Source organism: Eriocheir sinensis, chromosome 36 (assembly GCF_024679095.1).
Source record: "Eriocheir sinensis breed Jianghai 21 chromosome 36, ASM2467909v1, whole genome shotgun sequence".
NCBI classification, from domain to species: Eukaryota; Metazoa; Arthropoda; class Malacostraca; order Decapoda; family Varunidae; genus Eriocheir; species Eriocheir sinensis.
Window position 1 is genome coordinate 4,803,772 of NC_066544.1, and position 18,752 is coordinate 4,822,523.

Sequence of the window (18,752 nt, forward strand, 5' to 3'; positions counted from 1 at the left end):
GACAAATGTAAGGGGAGGGAGGTGAAGGGCAACGCACGGGGGGGAGGGGAAGGAGGGAGGAGGAGGGGAAGGGAGGAGATGGAAGGGTGGCTTACAGGACCGAAGAAGAGATTGATATTAATGATGCAGAGAAGATAGTAATATATGCAACACCATTTTTCACCATCATTTATTTTGTTCACGTGTAATTAATGAGACTGTGACAGGTGTGCGCGCCGCGACAATCATCATACATCTCCTTCCTCCCCCGCCTGGTATTAATTAGTCTGGGGACAGGTGAGCCAGGTGACCACGCCCACCTGGCCTATCACAGCGGCACTACCTGAGGGCTGCACCAATCAGGACCTTGTGTGTGTGTGTGTGTGTGTGTGTGTGTGTGTGTGTGTGTGTGTGTGTGTGTGTGTGTGTGTGTGTGTGTGTGTGTGTTTGTTGATATTGCAAATTGTCTTATTATGTATGTGTGTGCGTGTGCGTGCGTGCGTGTGTGTGTGTTTGTTTTTGTTCATATTGCAAATTGTCTTTATTATTGAATTAGAATCGTTTAACATAATTTCCAGGAAGTGTTTCTGCTGAACAATCAATTCATTAATAATTTCGCCAATGCTTCCCTTCTCGGTACTTCGCCTTCCCTCCCCTGACACTTACGCTCATGGATGGACGAGGTAGTTTTCTCCTTATAAGAAATTCACATTCATATTTCTTAAGTCCAAAGGAGGCGAAAAAAAATGGCGCGCGTGTCCTCAATATTGCCTCCGCGGAAATGACCCAGCTGTGAGGATTAAGGGAAGGAGGGGGGGAGGGGGAGGGGAGGGGGAGGGGAGGGGGAGAGAAATGACGAAGGAAGTAAGGGAAGGAGGTGCAGAACTGTAGAAGAAAGAAAGGAAGGACGGAGGATAGAAGGTGAGAAGAGATATATTTTTTTATGTGTGTTTGTATGTGTGTGTGTGAGGATGAAGAGAATGAGGGAGGGAAGGGAGAGAAATAACGAAGGGAGGAGTTAAAAGAAGGAAGAGAAGGAGGAAGATGCGAAACTGCGGAAGAAAGGAAGGAACATAGGAGGTGATAAAGAAGTATTGTGTGTGTGTGTGTGTGTGTGTGTGTGTGTGTGTGTGTGTGTGTGTGTGTGTGTGTGTGTGTGTGTGTAGATCGTGTTGCTTTGAAGTGATTTATGTCCAAAAATAAGAACGTGCCACTTTCTTATCCAGCGTGTATACTTTGCCTCCTTTCCTCTCCTTCCTTCCTCCCTTCCTTCCCTTCTATCTCCTCTTCTTCTTCCACTTCCTCCTCTTCATCCGTTCCCCCCTCCTCCTCCTCCTCCTCCTCCTCCTCCTCCTCCTCCTCTCCCTTTCCATTACCCTTCATCACTACTCCCCTCCCTCCCTTCTCCTTCCCTTCCTCCCATCTCCTTCCCTTCCTCCCTTCTCCCTCCCTCCCATGGCACCCTTTAACACCCGACGCGCTTTTGTCCACCCTTGCCTTATAAGTGACTACGTGGAGGCTACACACACACACACACACACACACACACACACACACACACACACACACACACACACACACTTAAATCACCACATTCTCCCCCCTCTACCTCCCAACCTTCTCCCTTCCTCCTTCTCTCCCCCCCCCCTCCTTCCCTCCTTCCTTTCCTCTCCACCGCCTTGCATTAGCACCCTGCCACACCCTTCCTCACCCTGCACACACATACACACACACACACATACACACACACACACAAAATACTATGTCGTGAGTCGCATGTCGCCTGATAAACGACCAGAGCGGTAGTCAGTCGTTCCCTTACTCCCCCCCCTCCCCCTCCCTTCCCCTCCCCCCCTCATCTCCCCTCACCCTCTCCCCTCACTTCCTCTCACCTTTGCTCACCCCATCACTCCCTTACCCCTTTACAACCTACAGTCACCCCCCCCTGTCACCCCTACTCCTCCTCCCCCTCCCCTCTGGTCCTGGCGTGCTGCGTGTGTCCGTTTGTACGTGTCTGGTACGTGTTCAGGTCCTTTGATGTCCCCCACGCAAGGGTTCTGTCACCCCCTCCGGTATCACGCACAGGGGGGAGGGGGGACGGGAGGTTAGGGGAGGGGAAGGCTAAGGAAGAATACTTAAATTTTGCTTCCTTGTTGTTGTTTTTGTTGCTCCTGCTGTTGTTTTTTTGCACCGTTTTGATGTTTGTGTGCTGAGGGTGAGTGCGAGCAAGCGAGCGAGCGTGCGTACACACACACACACACACACACACACACACACACACACACACACACACACACACACACACACTAATGCCCTTCCCCCCTCTCCCAAACTCGATAAGAAGTGTTAATATATTTTTTCTCCCATTTCTTACACTTGGTTTTTAAGTTTTCCTTCTTTTCTATTCCTTCGTTGTTGTTGTTGCTTTTTGGGGGGGGGACTTATTCCGTGCCAAAAAAGTTAGGTTTGTAATGTTAGGCGGATGTCGTAGCTTTTTTTTTATTGATTGATTTTTTTTCTGTCGATTTTAGTTCTTTGTTGTTAGTTTTGCTTTATTCGTATATCGTCGTTCCTTTGTTTTTTTTATTCTCCATTTTTCTACTTCATTTTTAACATTTTTTGGGTCATTTAGTTGATTATTCTTTCGTACAACATTATTATTATCTTCTCATTCCTTCATCCTAACTGTCTTTCTTTCCTATTCTCTCATCCTTCTTCCCTCTTCCCTCTCCTCTTATTTTTCTCCTTCCTGTCTTCCTTTTTACCTTCCTTCCTCCTCTTCCTCACCATCTGTCCTTTGCCTCCCTCTCAGTACCTTCCTCTCCTCTCCTCCTCTGCTCTTCCATCTCACTTCCCTCCCTCTCCCTCTTTACCCTTTCATTCCTTCACCTCTCCACCATGCACCCTTCTCGCCTCACCCTTTCCATCCCCCGCTATTCCCTTCCATCCATCTTCATCTTTCACTCCTCTTATTTCCATTGTCTTTCCCGTTTCTCTTTCATCATCGTTTATCATTTTCTTCCTTCTTTCCTTTTATATTTTCAACTCTCCTCCTTTAGGCTCTTTCTCATCATCTTGACTTCTCTTCCATTTTCTCCTGTCCTTCTCTTCATCCATTCTCTCATTCCTATCTTCCTTCCGTTTTCCTCTTCCTCTCTTCATTTCTTTCTTGATATCCATGTAGCTATCATCGCAATGTTGTCTTCTTGCTGTCTTCCTTGCCTATTAACTTTCCGTCCTCCCTATCTACCCTTCATAATCTCCCTGCTCCCCTGCTCCAGTAATCACCTATTCTCCCTTTCCTTCCTTCAATGTTTTAATTTTCTTTTATCCCCGTGTTCTCCTCGCCTCTTCCTGCTCATCCTCCATCAGCCTTCATGGTTTTATTTTCCCCATTCCATTTTTCCTTCTCTCTTTTATCCTCCCATTCCTTCCTTCCTTCAACACATCTGTCTATCATTCTCTCCTCTAACCTCCATTTATCATATCCTTCCTTCCTTTCTTTAGTATTCCCATCTTTCTATTCTTCAATCCTTTACATAACCTTCACCTATCCTTCCACTCCTTCCTTCTTTCTATACCCATCTTTTTGTACTTTCCATTCATCTTTCCTATCCATCTACCTCCCTCTTCTCTGCTCTCCACCCATCCCATCCCTTCCTCCCTTTCTCCCTATTCTCCCTCCTCCTCCCATTCCTTCGTTATATACCAATCCTTATGCACCTTCTATTCATACTCCCTATCCATCTACCTTCCTCATACCCTCCCTATCCTCCCTCCCCCTCTTTCTTCTGTTCTTCCTTCCCAGTTCTCCTTCGTCCTCCACTCCTTTCTTTCTATACCCATTCCTCTGTACCTTCCATTCATCCTCCCTATCCATCTACCGTCCTCATCTTGTTCTCCCCACCCACCCCATCCCTTTCCCCCTTCCCTCCCTCTCTTCCCAGTTCTCCCTCCTTCCCCATTGTCGGCAGGGTGATGGAACACGGCCGCGGAGCCCTGTGTGAGCCGCGGAACACGGCCTGGGCGGGGCCACCTGTCCAACCCATCACCGGGGCCCCTCACCTGGCGCCCCACACCTGGTGACGTCACGCGCGCGCTGGTGACGTCACAATGGTGGGGGAGGGGGGAGTGGTGACAGGGTGTTGTTGGTGTTGGGATTTGTTGGGTTTTTATGCATTGCGAGAGAGAGAGAGAGAGAGAGAGAGAGAGAGAGAGAGAGAGAGAGAGAGAGAGAGAGAGAGAGAGAGAGAGAGAGAGACTCCTTTTAATTGTTTGTCTTTCGTATGATATTTATGAATAGGAACATAAAAATAGAGAGAGAGAGAGAGAGAGAGAGAGAGAGAGAGAGAGAGAGAGAGAGAGAGAGAGATGCCCCCTCCTAATGGCCACTGTCATTATCCTGCCCCTAACAGCTCACCATTCATGCCCTCACGAAAGAATTAATTACAAAAAAATAATTTCCGAGAGGAAGGAACGACACCTGGACTGTAATTAATAAAGGTGAAAAAAGGTGACGGAAGGGAGAGGGGGAGGAGGAGGAGGAGAAAAGGGATGGTAGAGGATGCTGGGGGATGTAGGAGGAGAGGAACGGTAAGGGAAGAGAGGATAGGAAAGGTAAAGAAAGGAGTTGAAGAGGTGGAGGGTTGAAGGAAAAAATGGGAGGAGAGGAAAAGATTAGAGGAGAAGGAGGAATGGAGGAGGAAATGAGAGGAAGGGAAAGAGGAAGAGAAGGAGTGAGGCGGAGGAGGAGGAGGAGGAGGGATGAAGGAAAAAATGGGAGGAGAGGAAAAAGATAAAGGAAAAAATGGAAGGAATGGAGGAGGAAATGAGAGGAAGGGAAAGAGGAAGAGAGGGAATGAAGAAGAGGAAGAGGAGGAGGATGAAGGGAAAAAAGGGAGAAAAGGAAAGGGTGGAATGGAGGAGGAGATGAGAGGAAGGGAAAGAGGAAGAGAGGGAGTGAAGAAGAGGAAGAGGAGGAGGAGGAGGAGGAGGAGGAGGAAGAGGAAGAGGAAGAGGTGTTTGGTTCCTACTGCTTCATGATCTCACGTTCCTTTTTTTGTTGTTGTTGTTGTCTGTGTAATTGATTTTTTTCTTTCTCTAATAATTTCCAGCGATTATATTCTTTAGCTTTTTCTCCGTTCTGTCTCTTCTCTGCCGGTTTTGTTTGTCCTTTTAGTCTCTCTCTCTCTCTCTCTCTCTCTCTCTCTCTCTCTCTCTCTCTCTCTCTCTCTCTCTCTCTCTCTCTCTCTCTCAACTTTTAGACATTTTCCTCTATTACAAAGCAGATTTATGTCACTCTCGCAAAAAATAAAGTTAACTGTGTGTGTGTGTGTGTGTGTGTGTGTGTGTGTGTGTGTGTGTGTGTGTGTGTGTACGCATTCGATTTTCCCGTCAGAATTAAAGTATTGATGGTCAGTGGATCGATAAGCCGTATTTTGCACTGGCATTCATTATGTTCTTTTTTTTTCTTACTTATGGAGGGAGGAGCCTGGAGAGAAGGGGGAGGAGCCTAGGGAGGGAAGCGAAGGGGAGAAAAAACGAGGGGAGAAGAAGAGGGAGGGAGGTGCTGGGAGGAGGGGGGTGAGGAAGGAGAGAACGGAGGGAAATCAGAATAATCGGGATGACTGTTGAATAGGATGGAGAGAGAGAGAGAGAGAGAGAGAGAGAGAGAGAGAGAGAGAGAGAGAGAGAGAGAGAGAGAGAGATAATATGGAAAAAATATGAAGTGTAAGAGCACATAACCTTCACCAGTTCCTTTTCCTCCTCTTCTTCTTCCTCCTCTTCCTCTTCCTCCTCCTCTTCTTTGTCAACTTTGCCCATTTAGTCCGCCTGTCGCCTCGAAGCGCTTAGGGTTAGCGGGTCATGCGAGGTAATGGCGATATCGACCCTGCCGTGACCTGAGGGAAGGATAGGAAAAGGATGACACGCTAAAGTGATGGAAGGGGGTGACAGGAGGTGGAAGGATGCGTGGAAGGAAGAGTAGATCAGGATATGAAAACAGTAATAAGAATAATAAAAAAGAAAAATCATAAAAGAAAATAATAAAGTCAGGACCGAGAATATTGGAGGATTGAAAATGTTAGTTTGATTTAACAATGAAAAAAATATAGTAATTAAAATTTGAATAACGGAAGAGGAGACCTGGATTATGCATTTGTTGATAGAAAGGAACTTAAGCATTTTTTTTTTATTATTTAACTGTAGCCAAACGTGAAGAATCCCTGTTTGGTTCTTCCTTCGTCCGCTTCATGCAGTTCGTTACGAGACTCGCTTAAAAAACAATTCCATCTGTAAATCGAAAATCACTGAGGTATTCCTTTCAAATTTCAGTTCCATAATTCCACTAGATTGTAGCTCAGTATACTTGTTGAAAAGAATTGTTTTTTCTAAGCACCTCTTAACAGTTTGATATGGTATTAACATGCTCTTTACTAATGAAACTTTTCTGGTGTATGTGCGAAGTCTTATAGTCGCTGTTACATCTTTGTTTGTATCTTCAAGAGTAGTGTTTGATTGCATTCAGTACCACTACAGTGTCCACTGAGTCGAATTAGCCTTTTCGTTGTCAAAGAATACCAAACAAAGAAGTTTTGTATCCTTTTGTTTTCCTTAATACTTTGTTCAGCTTCCTTATTACTTTGTTCCAGCTTGTTCCCGAACTGTTTACAAAATATTGTCTGATATTGTGTGTGATTATTTTTAAAACAATGTAGGTAATGTTTATATAAAAGGTGCTTTTTTTATATAATAGGATAATGGCTGCGTTTTTCAGACTTTCGAAATCATATATATAGTGCCAGATTTTTCTTTCACTAAAAAATATCTGACATACGAATTTTAATTTTGGGGGTTACTTGAGTGAAAAATATAGGGAAATATTATATTTTTTTAGCTTCTTAAAAAGTAATACTAGTCGTAAAGTAAATACAGAAGTATAATTATTCTATTGAAAAAAATTAATTTTGGTTAATGAGAATCGATGAACATTCAAAAGGTGAAATAATCTGTAGGTATTGAATGAAATGATGCATCAAATAGCGTTATGAAGTAAAAAAAATAAAAATACTTAAAGCAGGAAAGAAACTTTCAAAAAGTCAAGCACAAGAACACAAAAAAGTGCAATAAGATGGGAAGGTAAAGGTTACCGATCACAAAAGAGGCGTAAAAAGCTGTTTTAGCGGCACTTTGCGGGCCGACAACGCACTAAAACTCCAATAAAACTATCAAGGCGCCGCGTTCATTTAATGGCCCTTTAATATATTGATAATGTAATCAACGGCCGCCGCGACACTACAAAGAGCAGCGACACTTTGCTCAAACCTGTTTTCAGACGCATAAAAAAGTAACAAATAATGCAAACCAATTTGTAGCGTTTTTATCAGATGAAATTTCTAATCAGCGAACTCGTTGTCCTCACGACACCACGAACACAATTTGCTGACAGGTTTACGCACTGCTTCGAATGTTGGCAAGTTTACGACGTTAATTAGAATAAAATAAAATGAGAATTGTACAAAAACGTGAAGAACATGCGACTGGTATTTTTAATAGTTTTTTTTTATACTCCCTCATTGTCAAATATGTGACAGTCGCCTGGTCTTGTTATCTGAAACTGTTGTAATATTATGAATTAACCTACAATCAGACACGCATAAAAGTGATAGCCAGGCTTTTCAATTTCTTATTATTTACTTTTTCCTCTCCCTGCACGTTCATTGTAGCCTCGACGGTGACATTCAGCGGTGCGCGGAGCCGCGGCGCGGGACGGGGTGAGGACGGTTGGGTTAAGGTTTTGGTGTTGCATTGCGCCATGTAGTGAAGCAAAGTGTCACGAGACTGTGTGAGCATCAGCCCTGATAACACTTGATATTGTTTTGACACTAATGGTCACAAGGTGTTGGTGGTTGTGTGGCAATGGCAATGTTAATCGTTGCAATAATAGTAATAATAATAATAATGATAATAATAATAATAATAATAATAATAATAATAATAATAATAATAATAATAATAAAGATAATAATAATAATAATAATAATAATAATAATAATAATAATAATAATAATAATAATAATAATAATAATAAAGATAATAATAATAATAATAATAATAATAATAATAATAATAATAATAATAATAATAATAATAATAATAGCAACAGTCATAGTAATATAAAATAATAATAAGAATATAACATTGATAATAAGAGTAGTAGTAAGTTAGGGGCGTATGCTATTGCTGCAAATGTATCTTAATAATAATAATAATAATAATAATAATAATAATAATAATAATAATAATAATAATAATAATAATGATAGAAATAATAATAATGATAATGGTAATAATAATAATAATAATAATAATAATAATAATAATAATAATAATAATAATAATAATAATAATAATAATAATAATAATAATAATAATAATAATAATAATAATTAATAATAACAACAATATAAGAAAAACTAGATAATAATAAATCTTCGTCATTTATATATATTATAATGTTGAATTTATCTCTATCACACACACACACACACACACACACACACACACACACACACGCACGCCATTCATTCATCACTTCTTCCTTATCGTCTTAATCCTTCACTCGTCGCGGCTCAACGTCAACTTCGCCTCACCGTCAACTTTATAATTTATCGCGTCCATCAGATTAACGAAACTCGGAGCAATGAATCACCTCGGCTTGCCCGGAGGACTGCTACTAACAATGTATACGTGCGTGCGTGTGCTTGTGTGTGTGTGTGTGTGTGTGTGTGTGTGTGTGTGTGTGTGTGTGTGTTTACGAAGACGAACAGTGCACTAACAAGTCATTAGCGGCCGGAGGAAGAGTTTTGGGATGGTGTTAGAGAGTAAGGAGAAGAAAGTGAAAGGGTTGCAGGATTGGATGAACAGGAAAGGAATTGAAGGATGAAAAAAAAAGGGAGGAAGTCAGGAAATAATGAGATCTAAAAGCAAAGAGGAGTGGATGAAGAGGATATTTACATGTAGAATAAATATTAACGAAGAAAATAGAGTAGTAACAATTCGTGAACTGGAAAAAAGATATGGGATGAAAGAGGGTCATATAAGAGAGCCAGGAATAGGGAATAGGAAAAGGGGAGAATTGAGGAGTTTTAAAATGAGGGGAGAGGAAAGAGAGAGGACGAAGGAAAGTGGAAGGGGATGAATGGGTGAGATGGGAATAGGAAGAGCATATAGGAGGATGAAGAGATGGATAACTGATATGAAAAGGAAGGAAAGCGAAAGAGAACGAAAATTAATGAATGAATGAGAAATAATGCTGTGATTGGAGAGAAAGATATAAGGAAAATGAGGGGAGGCATGTCTTAAAAGGTGAAGAACGGAAGGAAAACGAGAAAGGAGAAATAAGGTGGAAATTGATGTTGGATAAAAAAAGACTAATATAAGAAAAATAGATGGGTGAAGTAATTTAAAGATGAACAGAAGGGAGAAAAGGACAATGCAAATATAAATATCATGGAAAAGGATGTTATATGGAAGAATATTATATAAAGAAAATGAATAGATGTTGGAATTTCAATAGTTGAATGGAAGTGATATTAGATGAAAGAGAACTATATAACAAAAAGGGATAAAGGAATAATGATCAGAAGGTAAGGAAGGAAGGGGATGAAAGATTAGAGGGGTGATGGGAAGGAGATGACAGATTGAAAGGGGTGATGGGAAGGGGATGATATGTTGAAGGGGTGATGGGAAGGGGATGATATGTTGAAGGGGTGATGAGAGGTGGATGATTGGTTGAAGGGGTGATGGGAAGGGGATGATGGGTTCAAGGGGTGATGGGAAGGGGATGATTGGTTGAAGGGGTGATGGGAAGTGGATGATTGGTTGAAGGGGTGATGGGAAGTGGATGAAGGGGTGATGAGAAGGAGAAGATAGGTTATGGGGGTGATGGGAAGCAGGGATGAAGGAATCTAAAGGTGAAGGGAAGGAAAATAATGAAGGCGACGATAGTTTGGAAGGGTGATGGGAAGGGGATAATGGAGTAAGGGGGTGAAGGGAAATGGGGGAGAGGGAGATTGGGGTTGGTGGTACATAGGTTGTAGGATAATATTATGTCTAGTAAGGGTGACTCACGGCCCTCCAATAAACACTAGGCCAAAATTACTGCTTAGTCCTCTTCGTAGCCTCCCCCCATTCCTTCCCCTCCCACATGCACTCCCCCCTACCACTCACCCTCAAATATTATCTTCCTTTTCTCCTCCTCCTTCTCTTCCTCCTCCTCCTCCTCCTCTTTCTCCTTCTCCTTCTCATTTGTATTCCCTTTGCCATCCTTTCCCTTCGCTTATTTCATCACGTATTCTTCTTTCTCTTCCTAGTCATCGGCTTTTTTTCTTTTTTTTCCTTTCTCATTGTTTCCTTTCACTCGTTATTGTTACCAAAAATGTCTGTTGTGTTTTTGGTTATCATTTTATATTTTCAGGCTATTCTTCCTTCTTTTTTTCATTATGTCTGCCAGTTAAAAATTTGTTCCGCGCAGTAATTATTCTTTTTTTTTTTTTTTAATAGTTTCACGTAAAGATTTTTGTTCCTTCTTCCTTCCTTCGCGCGTCTCCTGATTTCCCTTCCTCCGCTTTTATCACTGAATTTTCTTAGATTAACTTTTCTCCCTTTCGTCAAATTAACTTCATTCATTAATTATTCTCTCGCTCCCCCCTCCTCTCTCTCTCTCTCTCTCTCTCTCTCTCTCTCTCTCTCTCTCTCTCTCTCTCTCTCTCTCTCTCTCTCTCTCTCTCTCTCTCTCTCTCTCTCTCTCTCTCTCTCTCTCTCTCTCTCTCTCTCTCTCTCTCTCTCTCTCTCTCTCTCTCTCTCTCTCTCTCTCTCTCTCTCTCTCTCTCTCTCTCTCTCTCTCTCTCTCTCTCTCTCTCTCTCTCTCTCTCTCTCTCTCTCTCTCTCTCTCTCTCTCTCTCTCTCTCTCTCTCTCTCTCTCTCTCTCTCTCTCTCTCTCTCTCTCTCTCTCTCTCTCTCTCTCTCTCTCTCTCTCTCTCTCTCTCTCTCTCTCTCTCTCTCTCTCTCTCTCTCTCTCTCTCTCTCTCTCTCTCTCTCTCTCTCTCTCTCTCTCTCTCTCTCTCTCTCTCTCTCTCTCTCTCTCTCTCTCTCTCTCTCTCTCATTTGACTTGTGTGTGTGTGTGTGTGTTTGTGTGTGTGTGTGTGTGTGTGTGTGTGTGTGTGTGTGTGTGTGTGTGTGTGTGTGTCTGTGTGTGTGTGTGTGTGTGTGTGTCGATGGATGGATGGCTAACATTAGCGTGTGTTTGTGTGTGTGCGTGTGCACACTTCTGGTGCGAATAGCATGCTGCTAGAAAAAGGAATAGGAGACGAAAAACTGTTGCACCTGTCTACACACACACACACACACACACACACACACACACACACACACACACACACACACACACACACACACACACCTGGCCACGTTAATTACAGGTAATGTGTGAGGTGGGCATCACGCTCAGGACGGACTCATTACGCGAAATTAATTTGTTCCCTGTGCTGTTACGCTGTCGTGAGGGGCGGCGGGGCTGTATGGGAGGGCTGATGGGCGCGGTTGACCTCTCTATAAAAAGGTAAAATTAATTACGTAAAGTTAATGAGGTCACCCGGTTAAGTAGCTCTGATTTAATTATATACATCTATGTTTAATATATATATATATATATATATATATATATATATATATATATATATATATATATATATATATATATATATATATATATATATATATATATATATATATATATATATATATATATATATATATATATATATATATATATATATATATATATATATATATATATATATCTATATATATATATATATATATATATATATATATATATATATTTATATATATTGACACACACACACACACACACACACACACACACACACACACACACACACACACACGAGTGTAGACATGTAGTACGTAGATTTCGTTAGTTCAGTTTATTGAAAAAATATCATACATCAGCAGAGACACGCTACTGACTAAAAAAGTTGAATAAGTATGTATACAAATTATCACGTGATTACTATTATGGAAACATTAGATTCTAGCCGTTTTTTTTTTCTTTTTCCTGCTCCTCATGTGATCTCCGCCGCCCTCCACGCGGCGGTGACGAGGGATTGAGTGATTAACTCAAACGAAGCGCAGCCCGGCCAGGAAGTGACTAAAAACACGTTATGCGTCTCAAGTTTATTTGATGTAGAAATAATATTAGAGCACTGTAGCTTTTGCTAAAGCCTACGTAGGGTATCTTCGGATGATCTAACACCAACTCTGATCACCTCTCCTCCGTATCAATGAATTTATTAACTTTTTTGAAGGGATCTGTCGTCATGGCGCCATCCACATAATTGCCATGGCGGTTCCACTCGCCCACCAGTCTGCTACTGGACCAATTCTTGCCTGTGTCTTTGTCGAACCTGAACTTGAGCCGATTATTTCGTTTCCTACCCAACTCGTGCGGCCAGAATCGTATAGGTAACTCTCTCATCAACGGTCGTCATCTATTTGAACTATGATCATGCAATATTGACTGATATACAGATACATATAAACAGATTGGTAATAAACTGATAAACAAGAAGAATAAATATATATATAGTATAAATCAGTTAAGAAAAATAATTACCATAAATGATTGATAAAATAAATAAAAGTTATGGATATTGATTTTCCGCGGGTAAAAATAAAATCGTAATTAGATACAAAGGCAATGAAGCTCAAAAATTGCTGAAAAGGAAATCCAAATGCACACTGTGATTAAGACAAACCAGGAAAGGAAAAATGTACCAAATAATTGTAATCACACACACACACACACACACAGACACAGACACAGACACAGACACACACAGACACACACGGACACAAACACGTCGTCTTCTCTTAATTAGACACACGTAACCCTCTCACTTAACACACACACACGTGATTCTCGTCCTTCTCCTCTCGCCCAGTAAGAGTCAGATTACAGTGACCTCTGACCCCTTCCATCTGTGCCTCTACCCTTCCCTCCCTCCCCCTCTTTCCCTCTTTCCCTCCCTTTCCTTCGCTAGTCCGGGTAAGAAAGGGAGGGAAAGGGTCAATGTGATTATCATATATATTGTCACCGAGAAGGAAACGGGATAGGAAAGGGTCAGGAGGAGATGTGTCGTGTTGTATTTGTTTGTATTGAAGGGAATGAGGATGACAGGAGGAGCAGAAATGAGGGAAACGGCGGAGGAGGATTTTTTTTTTTTTTTTTTTGTGTGTGTGTGAGAGAGAGAATGGTTGTGAAAATAGTCCAAGAAAAAGATTCGATATAATAGGAGAGGAAAATTTAATACTTCTTTTCTCTTCCCTCTTTTTTCCTTTTGCTGTATGTGTATCTTATTTTCTACCGTTTTAGTCACTGTTTTCACGCATTCTGTTGCTTCATATGTGTACGAGTGTTTCTATTTTATGATTCTTGACCGAGATGCTGAAGATGAAGAAAAAAAGTCCATTATCATATATTTCGTTTTTGTACTGCTTTTTGTACGGCTTAATTGAGGATTGACTTGGAACTTGTAATAACGATATATGATTAAATGTATCCATTCTGCACTTCTTGGGCGAAATTCTGTAACCATCCTGGGCAATATAAATGAAAAAAAATACACACACACACACACACACACACACACACACACACACACACACACACACGAGACAGAAGCTAAATATCACAGCACTCACAATATTAACTCTTCTGCCAATCACACACACACACACACACACACACACACACACACACACACACACACACACACACACACACACACACACACACACACACACACACACACACACACACACACACACACACACACACACACATAGACAGAAGCTAAATATCACAGCACTCACAATATTAACTCTTCTGCCAATCACACACACACACACACACACACACACACACACACACACACACACACACACACACACATTGACACTTTTCATTAAGACACACAATCCCTGTATAAACACACTTCCTCCCCCTCCTCCTCCTCCTTTTCCTCCATTACCTCTCCCTCCTCATCCTCATCCCCATAGGCCCTTCTCCCCCCTAATACCCTTCAGTCTCCCTCCAGACGCGTGACCTTGCCTGACCCCCGCCGCAGGTCAGGTCACTTCGCCAGTTACCTTCCTTCCCTCCCTCTTCGACTAATTACCGCCTCGGACTTCCACTAATGAGCGCAAGTTAGGATCCCGCGCGTTAGTAAATTAAGAACATTAGCCGGTAAAGAGTGCGGCGGGCGGGGCGAGGTCGAAGCCGCGGCCGAAGGAGGGGATTCGAACACCGCCTCTGCAGATGGACACAGATGGCTCGTCGGGAAAATAAGACAATCTAAAGGGAGGGGAAAAAAGGGAAGAGGAGGAGGAGGAGGAGGAGGAGGGTAGAGGATAGGAGGAGCCGTCAGCCAAGTTCCAATATCACCTTCCCTTTTCATCTTCTTTCTCTCCTTTTCCTCCTCCTCTTCTTCTTTCCCTCTCGAAAATACCGACATTGTGTGATTTGATGAAGAATGTCTGACTCCCCTTTATCTTTAATTCTCTTTTATCCTCTCTCTCTCTCTCTCTCTCTCTCTCTCTCTCTCTCTCTCTCTCTCTCTCTCTCTCTCTCTCTCTCTCTCTCTCTCTCTCTCTCTCTCTCTCTCTCTCTCTCTCTCTCTCTCTCTCTCTCTCTCTCTCTCTCTCTCTCTCTCTCTCTCTCTCTCTCTCTCTCTCTCTCTCTCTCTCTCTCTCTCTCTCTCTCTCTCTCTCTCTCTCTCTCTCTCTCTCTCTCTCTCTCTCTCTCTCTCTCTCTCAAAAAGACTTTAATGCGTTTACGTTTTCTTTGATCCCAGACGCTTCGTAATGCTATTTGTATCGAACGTCCTTCATACTATTTCCTGCTACTGTTTTATTTTATTTTAAGGTCGTTTTATAAAGTATCGTCTAACCAAAAATATGTATCTCATTCTTTCGAAGTCGTATTGAACTCTTATAACTTTAGTGGTGTTTTAGAAGAGAAATTTTAGTGTAATCGAATTCTCTAAACACCAGAGAAAGATCAAAGAGTTCCTCCCGTATTTCCCTTTCTTTCCGGGGAGTGAGAGTGAGAGTGTGTGTGGGTGGATGGAGGAGTTTTAATATTTTTTCTCTCTCTCCCTTTTTCCTTGCTTCTCGCACTACCTCCACCGCCTCCACTATCACCCCCAGCGGCGGCACCACCTCCACCACCTCTCCTCTTCCTCCGCCTCCTCCTGCTGGCCCGTCTCATTAACCAAAAATCGAAGGAGCGGCGGCTTTACCCAACCCCTTTTTCCGCTGACCAATGGCGAGCCAGGACCGGCCGCGCCCCGCTGCCAGCCGCGCGATGACGCCAAAACACTTCCTCTTTTCCCTTCTTTTATCGCCCCCTCCGCCTTCTCCGCCTTCCAACCCGCCGGCAAAGTTGGACGAGGAGATAGAGCAGCGTTTGAGATCAGGGAAATAAGCGTGAGTGATGTGGAAATTGTTTAGAATTGCGAAATACCGATGTAAGCAAGGTGGTTTGAGCGGCCGAAGAGGGAAGGACTGGTGGCGGTGGTGGAGGTGGAGGGAGGGATGTGAGAGAAGGGCGAGGGGAGAGAGAGAAGGGGAGGGATGGGGAGGGGGGGTCAGGGGTATTGGTAGGCATCGCGCGCTGCTGGTCAGAGGAATCTAATAATGTCCAACAGGATCAGATGCCAGGCGGATGGTGCCCGATCCTTCCTCTTGTTTATTACAGAATATTTTGTTAGTTTCCGACTCCCCTAACCTTTACCCTTCCCTCTCTCCACCCTCCTCCTCCTCCTCCTCCTCTCTTCCCCCTTCTTCTTGCCCTTCCCCTTCTTCCTCTTCATTCCTCCCTTCTTTTTTTCTTTGTCGTTCTTCCTTGATTCTTATTTTTCTCTTCTTTTCCTCCAATTCCCTCACTCCGCCTTGAGTTATAGAGTTTACATTGTCTTTCTTTTTCCTCTATATCACTCCTTTCCTCTTCCTATATTCCATCTTTCTCCTCCCTTTTATTCTTCACTATGTTTTTTTTTTCTTCTGCTCCTCCATTCCTTTTCCTCCTATCTAGTATGTCTTCATCTCTTCTTATGATCCTTTTCTTTCTTCCATTATTAATTTTCTGGTTTATTCTCTATTCTGTTTCTTCTCTTCCATCTTTCACTCCCTTATTATATCCATATCTTTATCAATCCTTTCCTCCCTTCTTCCCTTCTGTTTTGCGATGCCTTCCCTTATTCCCTTCTTTATCCTTTTCGCTTCCTCCTCTTCCCCCTTTCGCCTGGACCTCTTTCCCTTTATCCCGCTTTCCATATAACGAACATCGGCCCCCCTTGACCCCCCACCCTTTTCCCTTCCCCCTTTTAGCCCTTCCCAAACATTCCCACACCCTCCCTACCCTTTCTTCCCTCTCACCGCCCTACTCATCCTGGCCTCTCCTTCCCTCTCCCTTTTACTCCCTCCTCCCTCCCCCTTCTCCTGCCTTCAGCTCCCTATGCTCTCCCTCTCCTCCCTCCCTTCCCTCCCTTCCTTTAGTATTGCACTGAAAAATATTAACTGAGGGAGGGAAACTATGCAATAACTACCATGGTATTTTTTTTTCATTCCCGACGGCGATTCTGATAGGTTGAAAAATGTTGGTGTATTTTGTTGCTTTATATTGGGTTTATTGAGTTCTTTTCCCCTTCGGCTTCTCACACGAAAACGTTTTTGCAAGAATTTTCTACTTGCTGTCCTCACAAAAATATTTCCTCTTAATTCTCAGTTCATGCTTTTTTTAGCATTTTTTTACTCGAGTTGTTACAGTTATGCGATTCTTAGTTTTTTTTTTTTTGCTTCATAGGTTTATTTGTTCAAAAGTTTTCCTCTCAATCTTTTTATCTCACCTTGTCAGCCACTTTTATAGTTTTTATTTTATTTTATTTTCACTCCTAGTTTCGTGAGTGATACAGAACCGATCTTATTTTCGTCTCTACTCTTAATTTCGTGAGTGATACAAAACTGTTCCTTTTTACTTTTTCATCCATTGTTTCGTGAGTGCTACAAAATCATTTTCACTTATCCCCTCCGAGCAACATGCAATTAATAAAACACTTGATTAATTAATGCTGCTTTCATCACTTAATAACCTCCTAATCTTCTTTTAAACAGTGCGGTCTAGGTTGTAATATTATCTTCTTTTTTCTCAGGCACAGACTCACGCAAGATCATCGTAACTTAACAGAATATAATAAAAAGAAAACAAAAACGACTCCCAAACTTTATTGTCGCGTGGGAAAAATGCAAAATATCAAAACAACAAAAGTAAGTCATTTCCAAAAAGCAGACATCCCGTAAATTTCCTGCTGATGGCGAAGGTTTTGCATTCAGGGCGTCGAAAATGACCTTGGAATCGATGTTTGTCGCCTGAAATTACAGTCCACAGGTGATCGAAGCCAGGGTGCCTCTGTAATCAGTGCCCCTTCGCACCTGTGACGCGTGTAATTAGTGTACCTCTCGTAAATTGGAGGAGTGTAATTATGAGCTTGCAGACAAATGGAGGTTGACTCTGATCACACCGCCCGCGCCTCTGATGTCTTGCTGCTCCTCTTGTTAGCATGTTTTTTTTAATCTTATTTTTGTTTTGTTTTTCTTCACGTCCGTATTTTTTTTCATTCCTTTTCTTCTTTCCTCTACTCTAGGTTTTTTTTTATTCTTCTATATTTTCCTTTCCTATTTATTTTCTTTATTTCTTTCATTATTATTTTCTGTTTTCTTTCCACTCTCAAATCATTTTTCAACCATATCTCAATTTTACACACACACACACACACACACACAAACATTCTCTCTCTCTCTCTCTCTCTCTCTCTCTCTCTCTCTCTCTCTCTCTCTCTCTCTCTCTCTCTCTCTCTCTCTCTCTCTCTCTCTCTCTCTCTCTCTCTCTCTCTCTCTCTCTCTCTCTCTCTCTCTCTCTCTCTCTCTCTCTCTCTCTCTCTCTCTCTCTCTCTCTCTCTCTCTCTCTCTCTCTCTCTCTCTCTCTCTCTCTCTCTCTCTCTCTCTCTCTCTCTCTCTCTCTCTCTCTCTCTCTCTCTCTCTCTCTCTCTCTCTCTTCATGCATTCCTCCGTCGTTATTTTCGTCATTCCGTTATGAGACTCACCCTTCATACCCTTCCCTTCCCTTCTTCTATATATTTCCTTCTCCTCCTCCTCCTCCTCCTCCTCCTCCTCCTCCTCCTCCTCCTCGGAAGCCTGACCACTCGACAATGACCAGGTGTCCCTCCCTTCCCTCCCTTCCCTCCCTCCTCCCCTCCCTTCCCTCCATCCTTCCCTCCCTCTCGATGATGCTTGTATATTTTTCCTCCCGTCGGCGGGGGTAGGCCTATGTTATGCTTCGTTTTGGCCTGTCCCCTGAGACACACCCTGTGGAGGTAAACAGAGGGTAGGCCTTCACCTCCCTGAAGTGTAAACGAAGGGGAGGAAAGGAGGGAAGGAAGGAACCGCGAAATAGGGAGGAGGAAGACAAGGTGAAGGTGAAGGAGGAAAAAAGAAAGGAAGAAACAGAAATATGGAGAAGGGTGACTGGGTTCATGTGAAGGAGCAGGAGGAAAGAGAAGTAAGGAAGGAAACGAAAAGCAGGGAGAAGGTGTAGGTGAAGGAAAAAGAAAGTAGGAAAGAAAGTATACTA

At 42.4% G+C, this 18,752-nt stretch overlaps 1 protein-coding gene across 2 annotated transcripts in view; it reads left to right on the forward strand.

Moving 5' to 3' along the window:
- The window catches only part of LOC127007633 (zinc finger protein basonuclin-2-like), a 216,117-nt gene that overhangs the window by 94,329 nt on the left and 103,036 nt on the right, over window positions 1-18,752 (forward strand). The window lies entirely within an intron of this gene.